Consider the following 8,782-nt stretch of genomic DNA (forward strand, 5'->3'; position numbering starts at 1 on the left):
GAAAAGATAATCGCAGTTTCGACGCGTCACTATCATGTAGCTATCGAGTTTCGGTATGTCCTGGTAGACGTTTTGCGTTCTTACAATAGGCATAATACTAAATTGTCACAAATACACGATATTCATATGCGATGTTTGAATCATAAGCACTTCGTCTCCAGGCCACAAGAGTCCCATTGGGACCATCCGACCGCCGGGTCACCCTCAGCTAAGGATGTGAATAGGAGGGGCGTGTGGTCAGCACACCGCTCTCCCGGTCGTTACTATGGTTTTCTTTGACCGGAGCCGCTATTATTCGCTCGAGTAGCTCCTCAATTGGCATCACGAGGCTGAGTGCACCCATAAAAATGGCAACAGCGCATGGCAGCCCGGATGGTCACCCATCCAAGTGCCGGCCACGCCCGTCAGCGCTTAACTTCGGTGATCTAACGGGAACCGGCGTATCCACTGCGGCAAGACAGCTGCCTTTTGAATCGTAAGTCTGCTGCATAATTTTCCCCTATACAGGTAGAACATTAATAAAACCGACAAATAGCAGGGGCGGATTCCTGATTGGAAATGGAGGAAAATTGGTGCTATGAACATGTTTCTGGAAGTGGACGGTGTGTGTGCAACAACAAGAAATCGTCCCAGAACACAGTACTGAGTTGCATCGCAACCACGTCACAATAGGTGTTCAAAGTGGTCCCCATGGGATTGCAGGTGATAGGGATGGCAGCGATTGTCATGCAGGATACGGTTCATACTTTGGCTTGCACCATGTTGGAGGACCACTTGCCTGGAGCTTGTGCTTGGATTCGTCTCAGTATCCTGTAGAACCCGGTCCTCCATATCCGGTGTACGCATGGTCCGCCGCCTCCCAGCATGTTCGTCTGTCTGGAAGGCCCGTGATCACTCAGACTCCCAAAAAGGGCTTGAAATGTTGTCTTATGTGGTTAGTGTCCATGAGTGTACTTGTTTTGATATAGCTGCGCTGCCCCTCGACCTCCTCCATGGCGGTACACAAACACCATCTGCGCTTATTCCCGACATGAATACCGGACCATTCTGCTGCTTACAGTTCGCTGCGTAAGTCACAGAGTGTGCAACACACTAGGAACACATGGCACGTGGACAGTGGACACGTGGTCATAGGAACTTAAGTCCTCCATTTCCAATCAGGAATACTGAAACGTCTCTGTGGAGTCGTTTCATAAGACGCTTGTCTCACTGGATTCTGTGCATATTATTCGGTTCACCGCCTGATTGCGGTTTAATTTACTAACTCTCCCAGAAAGACTGAGCAATCAAACTAAAGCTTATTAAATGATATTATCCAGAATGAGCTTTTCACTCTGTAGCGGAGTGTGCGCTGATATGAAACTTCCTGGCAGATTAAAACTGTGTGCCGGACCGAGACTCGAACTCGGGACCTTTGCCTTTCGCGTGCAAGTGCTCTACCATCCAATCTGCCAGGAAGTTTCATATCAGCGCACACTCCGCTGCAGAGTGAAAATCTCATTCTGGAAACATCCCCTAGCCTGTGGCTAAGCCATGTCTCCGCAATATCCTTTCTTTCAGGAGTGCTAGTTCTGCAAGGTTCGCAGGAGAGCTTCTGTAAGGAAGGTAGGAGACGAGATACTGGCAGAAGTAAAGCTGTGAGGACGGAGCGTGAGCCGTGCTTGGGTAGCTCAGTTGTTAGAGCACTTGCCCGCGAAAGGCAAAGGTCCCGAGTTCGAGTCTCAGTCCGGCACGCAGTTTTAATCCGCCAGGAAGTTTCAAATGATATTATGTTTGATTTTTTTATGTTCCATAGGAAATCATGACCTATATTTATTACGTTTTCCCTTCACCCTACCTTTATGTGTGCGTGAATGTGACTGAATGAGTGTTTTTACGTGTGGTTTCGGGTTTATTTTGTGGGAGACGCTGAGTTGGTTGTCGTCTGCTAGGAGCAGGTGATGTTTGCTCCTCGTTTTGAGGGTAGCCCAGGATGACCAACTTAGGATCCCAGTACCTGAACAGAGAGGTTTAATCCTTTTAGTCTGAGGTTGGTTTGTTTGTCAGGTTGGTGGCGGAATCCTACCCTCTGGTAGCTTCCGTTGCACCGGTAGTTAGGCGGAGCTCGGTGGAGAAAGGACGCTCTGCAGCTAGCGGATGGTGAGTACAGTACGTAGCTCCTAGAGAAGGTTTCTGCTGAAAGGAAGTAGTTCGAATTAGAACTTCTCTATGTTAAACTCATGGAATATGTAAGTAGTTCAGCTTAACTGAAGCCTATCTAGCTATGTGTTTTCGGAATGTGGCATAATTATTTTGTTAAAAAAATCGGCGATGATGGTGGTTGAAATTAAAAGAGCGGAAGTTGCTTTGTTCCTTTCGGGCATCATGTTGTGGAATTTCTAGCAGTGAATATGTTTAGGAAAAGCTAGCCAGTATAACTTCGGGTGAACGTAAGAATAATAGTGTTTTCGAGCGAGTGTGATTTTTATTGTTCTTATTTTCTGTTTTCGTGGAAGATGGTATTGTCTCTTTGTGTTCGTCTCGTACCTCGTGTTTGGTAACTGCACTGCAGTAGGTTTTCATATTACCAGTTTAATTGTTTCGTGTGCTATAATTTCAGTAAAATATCAGCTTCTCGTGCGCATAGAGGAAATGTTTGTAACGGTTTGTTTCTGAACGGACCACGTGTAAGTTGAAACGGTTGGGGGGGGGATCTGCCTCGCCGAGTTAATTTTGTTTCGTGGTGGCAAAATCATTCTGGTATTGCACCATTAAAATTTCTTACATTTGTGTCTGGTTCAATGTCTAATTTCTGAACAGTTAACTCGTAATCGAGTTTACAACGTGCTGAAGTTTGGCCGTTCGTAAGCGTCAGGGGCAGTTTCCACGTTATATATCTACTCTACAAAACCTTGCGAATCGGATAAACCTTTCCCAGTTAGTGTGTGAGCATAATGATGATAGGTATCTCTCTGAACTATTTCTGACGTGGGTATGTAGATGGAATGATTGAATTATTGTTTTCCACTTCCGTCTTGTGTGTTTTTCCTTTTTCATCGTGCTATCCTACCATTTTTGCGAACTATTTAGTTAAATTTTTTTATTCACGCACCAGTCATGTCTATTCATAGGATGTGCGTCAAATTCAGTCATGAAATAAATGTGCTACGTAAAAGATAAATTCAGCGTCCTTTATTTTTCTAATTGCTGCCACTTTTCAAATTAATATTCTATTCCCGGATTTTTTTTAAGTTAATCTGCTTACTTGTGATGAACAAAAATGGGAGAAAAAAATCGAAGTGAACGGATTACTGTCTCAAAATTCTGAAATTCACATGTAATTAAACAAGCTCATTGATGTACGACATACAGTGCTGTTCATCTTGTTAGCTTCTTTGAAAAAAATTAAATTGTTATAATTAAATTCTTAATTTAATTAAACTGATAATTTCTAGTTCGGTCTTATCTTAATTGTTAGGAAGGGTATGGACTGGTGGCGACCCTGTAATTTTTAAATTTATAATTGTCCTTGTGAGATTGCTTAAACAGAAATTGCGCAGAAGGGTTACATCTCCATTATTCTTGGTACGTAACGTATGTCGAGACTTGGCTACGGTCCGTTTACAGTTCTACATACATACATTACAATACATCCCTGTAGTTTGTCGGTTTTATTCATGTTCACACTGTACACGGAATGTGGATGGCATTACTCCTACCTATATTGTGCGGTTGAGCTAAAATGTCAATCATCTGCGTATCCAGTAATGTAGTTTACTTCATAGCAATTTGACGTTTGTTGCGCGCCGTCTTCGTGACATGTATATGCCTCGGAGGCCCAAAAATTTCATCCTTCTTCGACAGAGAAAATAAATCTTTTACCTACTTATAGCGTTTGTGGGGGCACGTGAAGCTTAATAACGGTATATTCAGTCATGATGTAACACACGTTGTTATAGTTAATTACTCTCAGGTGGGCACAGGCAGTCTATACGGTTCCGTCACATTACGCCTGAATAACCACCTTTTGCAGCGCAGACGTGCGTGTAGAGTGTCAGTGAGGTTCTGGAAGGTACCGACTCCAGTGTAGCGGCCATCTGCGTTAGGCGTTAAGCATCCGTGTCGTCAGCATCCCGATCGAGGTGGCCACATAGATTCTACAATGGCTTTAAATGCGAGGAGTTTGGTAGGCAGGGGAGTACGGTAAACTCGTCGTGGTGGTCTTCGAACCACACACGTACTCTGTAAGCTGTGTGAGACGTTGCATTGTCCTGCTGGTAGGTGCCACTGCCCCAAGGAAAACAACAAAGTGCATGTAGGGGTGGACGTGGTCCCCAGGGATTAAGCATACATGTGTTGATCCGTTGTGCCGTCCAGAATGACGAGGTCACCCGCGGAATGCAACGAAAACATTCCCCAGACCATAACGCTCCCTCCTCCGGCCGTAACCCTTTCTACAACTGTTGTATGACCGTATACGCCAACGGCCATCTGTGCAAAAGAGTATAAAACATTATTCGTCTAAGAAACCCATCTGCCGCTACTCAATGGACGTCCAGTTCCTGTACTGTCGTGCGAGTTCCTGCCTTCGTCGCCTATGAACAGCAGTAACCGTAGATGCATGAACCAGAAGCATGCTGTGGAAGCGTGGAAGCCTATACACAGCAATGTTCGCTGAAGGGTCATTAAGGAGAAACTATTGGTAGTCCCTTGGTTCATCTGAGTGGTCAGCTGCTCAATAATTGCACGTCTATTCGCCCGTTCACATTTCCGCAGCATTCGTTAACCCTTGTTATCTATGGTCCCCGGTGCACACAGTTACCGGTTTTGCATTGCGCCATTTTACCATGCACGGCTTATTTTAACCATGACGGTATACGAAAAGTTTGCAAACTAAGTCATTGCGGAAATGCTCCATCCTTGGCCCGAAAGCCAATGATCATGCCGTTTTTGACGCCTAATAAATCATTAATTTAACATATTTTTTATTTTGCTTCTGGTCAAAACGTTACTTGTAGTCCTCAAGTTAAATGGGATAGCCTGTATAAAACAAGTGCGCTTTATCAAACACATGAACATATCGAACAACATTTTAAGATACGAGTAATAGCCTGTACAACTTTGTACAGAGCCATATACAACATCATTTTTTTCCTGTGACCGTACTAAAGTACGATAAAAGTCACAAACATCGATGAGAAGTACAACTTGACAATCATAGTACAGTTTTTATCTTAGTATATCCATAGTTAGATATACAGGGTGGTCCATTGATCGTGACCGGGCCAAATATCTCACGAAATAAGCGTCAAACGAGAAAACTACAAAGAACCAAACTTGTCTAGCTTGAAGGGGGGAACCAGATAGCGCTATGGTTGGCCCGCTAGATGCCGCTGCCATAGGTCAAACGGATATCAACTGCGTTTTTTTAAAAATAGAAACACCCATTTGTTATTACATATTCGTGTAGTACGTAAGGAAATATGAATGTTTTAGTTAGACCCCTTTTTCTCTTTGTGATGGATGGCGCTGTAATAGTCACAAACATATGGCTCACAGTTTTAGACAAACAGTTGGTAACAGGTAGGTTTTTTAAATTAAAATATAGAACGTAGGTACGTTCGAACATTTTATTTCAGTTGTTCCAATGTGATACATGTACCTTTGTGAACTTATCATTTCTGAGAACGCATGCTGTTACAGCGTGATTATCTGTAAATACCAAATTAATGCAATAAATGCTCAAAATGATGTCCGTCAACCTCAATGCATTTGGCAATACGTGTAACGACATTCCACGCAACAGCGAGTAGTTCGCCTTCCGTAATGTTCGCACATGCATTGACAATGCACTGACGCATGTTGTTAGGCGTTGTCGGTGGATCACGATAACAAATATTCTTCAAATTTCCCCTCAGACAGAAATCCGGGAACCTCATATCCGGTGAACGTGCGGGCATGGTAAGGTGCATCGACGACCAATCCACCTGTCATGAAATATGCTATTCAATACCGCTTCAAGCGCACGCGAGCTGTGTGCCGGACAGCCATCATGTTGGAAGTACATCGCTATTCTGTCATGCAGTGAAACATCTTGTAGTAACATCGGAACATAACGTAGGACATCAGCATACATTGCACTATCTAGATTGCGATCGATAAAATGGGGGCCAATTATCCTTCCTCCCATAATGCCGCACCATACATTAACCTGCCAAGTTGGCTGATGTTCCAGTTGTCGCAGCCATCGTGGATATTCCGTTGCCCAGTAGTGCATATTATGCCGGTTTACGTTACCGCTGTTGGTGAATGACGCTTCGTCGCTAAATAGAACGCGTGCAAAAAATCTGTCATCGTCCCGTAATTTCTCTTGTGCCCAGTGGCAGAACTGTACACGACGTTCAAAGTCGTCTCCATGCAATTCCTGGTGCATAGTAATATGGTACTGGTGCAATCTATGTTGATGTAGCATTCTCAATACCGACGTTTTCAGATTCCCGATTCTCGCGCAATTTGTCTGCTACTGATGTGCGGATTAGCCGCGACAGCAGCTAAAACACCTACTTGGGCATCATCATTTGTTGCAGGTCGTGGGCCGGCCGGAGTGGCCGTGCGGTTCTAGGCGCTACAGTCTGGAACCGAGCGACCGCTACGGTCGCAGGTTCGAATCCTGCCTCGGGCATGGATGTGTGTGATGTCCTTAGGTTAGTTCGGTTTAATTAGTTCTAAGTTCTAGGCGACTGATGACCTCAGAAGTTAAGTCGCATAGTGCTCAGAGCCATTTGTACAATTTTTTTGCAGGTCGTGGTTGACGTTTCACATGTGGGTGAACACTTCCTGTTTCCTTAAATGACATAACTATCCGGCGAACGGTCCGGGTACTTGCATGATGTCGTCCAGGATACCGAGTAGCATACATAGCACACTCCCGTTGGGCATTTTGATCACAATAGCCATACATCAACACGATATCGACCTTTCCCGCAATCGGTAAACGGTCCATTTTAACACTGGTAATGTATCACGAAGGAAATACTGACCGCACTGACGGAATGTTTCGTGATACCACGTACTTATACGTTTGTGACTGTTACAGCGCCATCTATCACAAAGCGCAAAACATGGTCCAACTAAAACTTTAATATTTCTTTACGTACAACACGAACACGTAATGAAAAATGGGGGTTCCTATTTGAAAAAAAACGCAGTTTGAACTATGGCAGCGCCATCTAGCGGGCCAACCATAGCGCCATCTGGTTTCCCACTTCAAGCTATACGAGTTTCGTTCTTTGTAGTTTTTTTCGTTTGATGCTTATTTCGTGAGATATTTGGCCCGGTCACTATCAATAGAGCACCCTGTATACACACAAATGTACGGGTACACGCTCATACAAAGATGCATGTAACCGGGAACTGTTTTTACACAGAGTAGTCATCGGCTGCAATGAGTGAATACAGGAGACGTAACGAATAACCGAATTTTGGGGCTAGCAGCTGTCAACACAGCCAGCGTGTCATTGCAGGCGTCGCCGGTAGGGGAATTTGCGGGCCCCGCGGCCGGAGCGCGGGCTGCGCTCACTGATTGGTTGCCAGTGTGTATTGATCTGCGCCGCCGCCACACGCCAATGGGCTGAAACAAGTGGCGGCCACCACCCCCACCTCCACCCCCGCGCCGCCCCCACCGCCGACAACCCTTCCCATCTCCGAGAGCGCCGGCCGTAATTTCACCAGCCGGTGAGCGCGAGCATTATGTTGGATCTCTTCTCAACACGCCAGCTCCACTACGGGAGGAGAAGAGCGTTATGTGGGGAAAACATCGGCCATTAGACCCAGCACAGCAGACATTTTGCTACAGCTGCAAACAAATCCGGTAACACAAAACGACGAATCGGACAAGACTCCACTTTTTCGCAGCCCGTCATTGCAGTTGTATGTAATGTTAAACGTCAAGTGCTTGCCTTCGAAATAACCGCCATAGGGTACTATCTCTTGCTTTTGTAGCGTAATAGAGGAACGTCTAGCTGTTAATTACTCACAATTTAAAGTCAGGTTTGCAAAACGATTAAATCACTGATTGAGAATTTTACTCTAGAGGAAAACCACAAAATACTTCTGTTTCAGAAAAATAAACTGAAGACTTTATTTTCCGGTGGTTAGTAAAGATCGTTTGTCGTGTTATGAGTCCCTTGTAACTATTCATATAACGCGAAACGATGTACCAGTCTATTTCTGATGGGATTTGAGTAGAAAAAGTTATATGTCTGATACATGGTGAACCCGATCTCCACCATTTAAAAAAAAAATGTTCAAATGTGTGTGAAATCTTACGGGACTTAATTGCTAAGGTCATCAGTCCCTAAGCTTACACACTACTTAACCTAAATTATCCTAAGGACAAACACACACACCCATGCCCGAGGGAGGACTCGAACCTCCGCCGGCACCACCCTCCACCAACAAAATTTTGGAGGTTGTTTATAGATAGGCCTGGCATTTCAGTATTTTGGTGTACTGGACACATGGGTTCTGGTGACTAATAATGGAGAAACTGCATTTCGTTCGGTATATCTCCACCATTTACCATCTTACCTGTATTGCGTTGAAAATATCTGCATAGGACTGAAAATGAGCTTTGTGGCCTGTTTGGAAATACAGTTGTTCCAGTCACATAATTCCACTGATACACATGCATGACTTCTTCATAATAGAGATCTCCATAACAAATGTGGTATGGCCATAATACAGAAGTGGTACATTCAACAGATTAGTTTACACTCAACGTTGATACTACAAAGCTGTTTAC

General features: G+C 44.4%; 1 pseudogene; it reads right to left on the bottom strand.

Annotated features, from left to right (window-relative positions):
• Window positions 1–348: 348 nt before the first annotated feature.
• LOC126163606 (5S ribosomal RNA) lies at window positions 349–466 on the bottom strand (annotated as a pseudogene).
• Between the last annotated feature and the right edge of the window lie 8,316 nt (window positions 467–8,782).

This window comes from Schistocerca cancellata, chromosome 2 (genome assembly GCF_023864275.1).
Source record: "Schistocerca cancellata isolate TAMUIC-IGC-003103 chromosome 2, iqSchCanc2.1, whole genome shotgun sequence".
Classification (NCBI taxonomy): domain Eukaryota; kingdom Metazoa; phylum Arthropoda; class Insecta; order Orthoptera; family Acrididae; genus Schistocerca; species Schistocerca cancellata.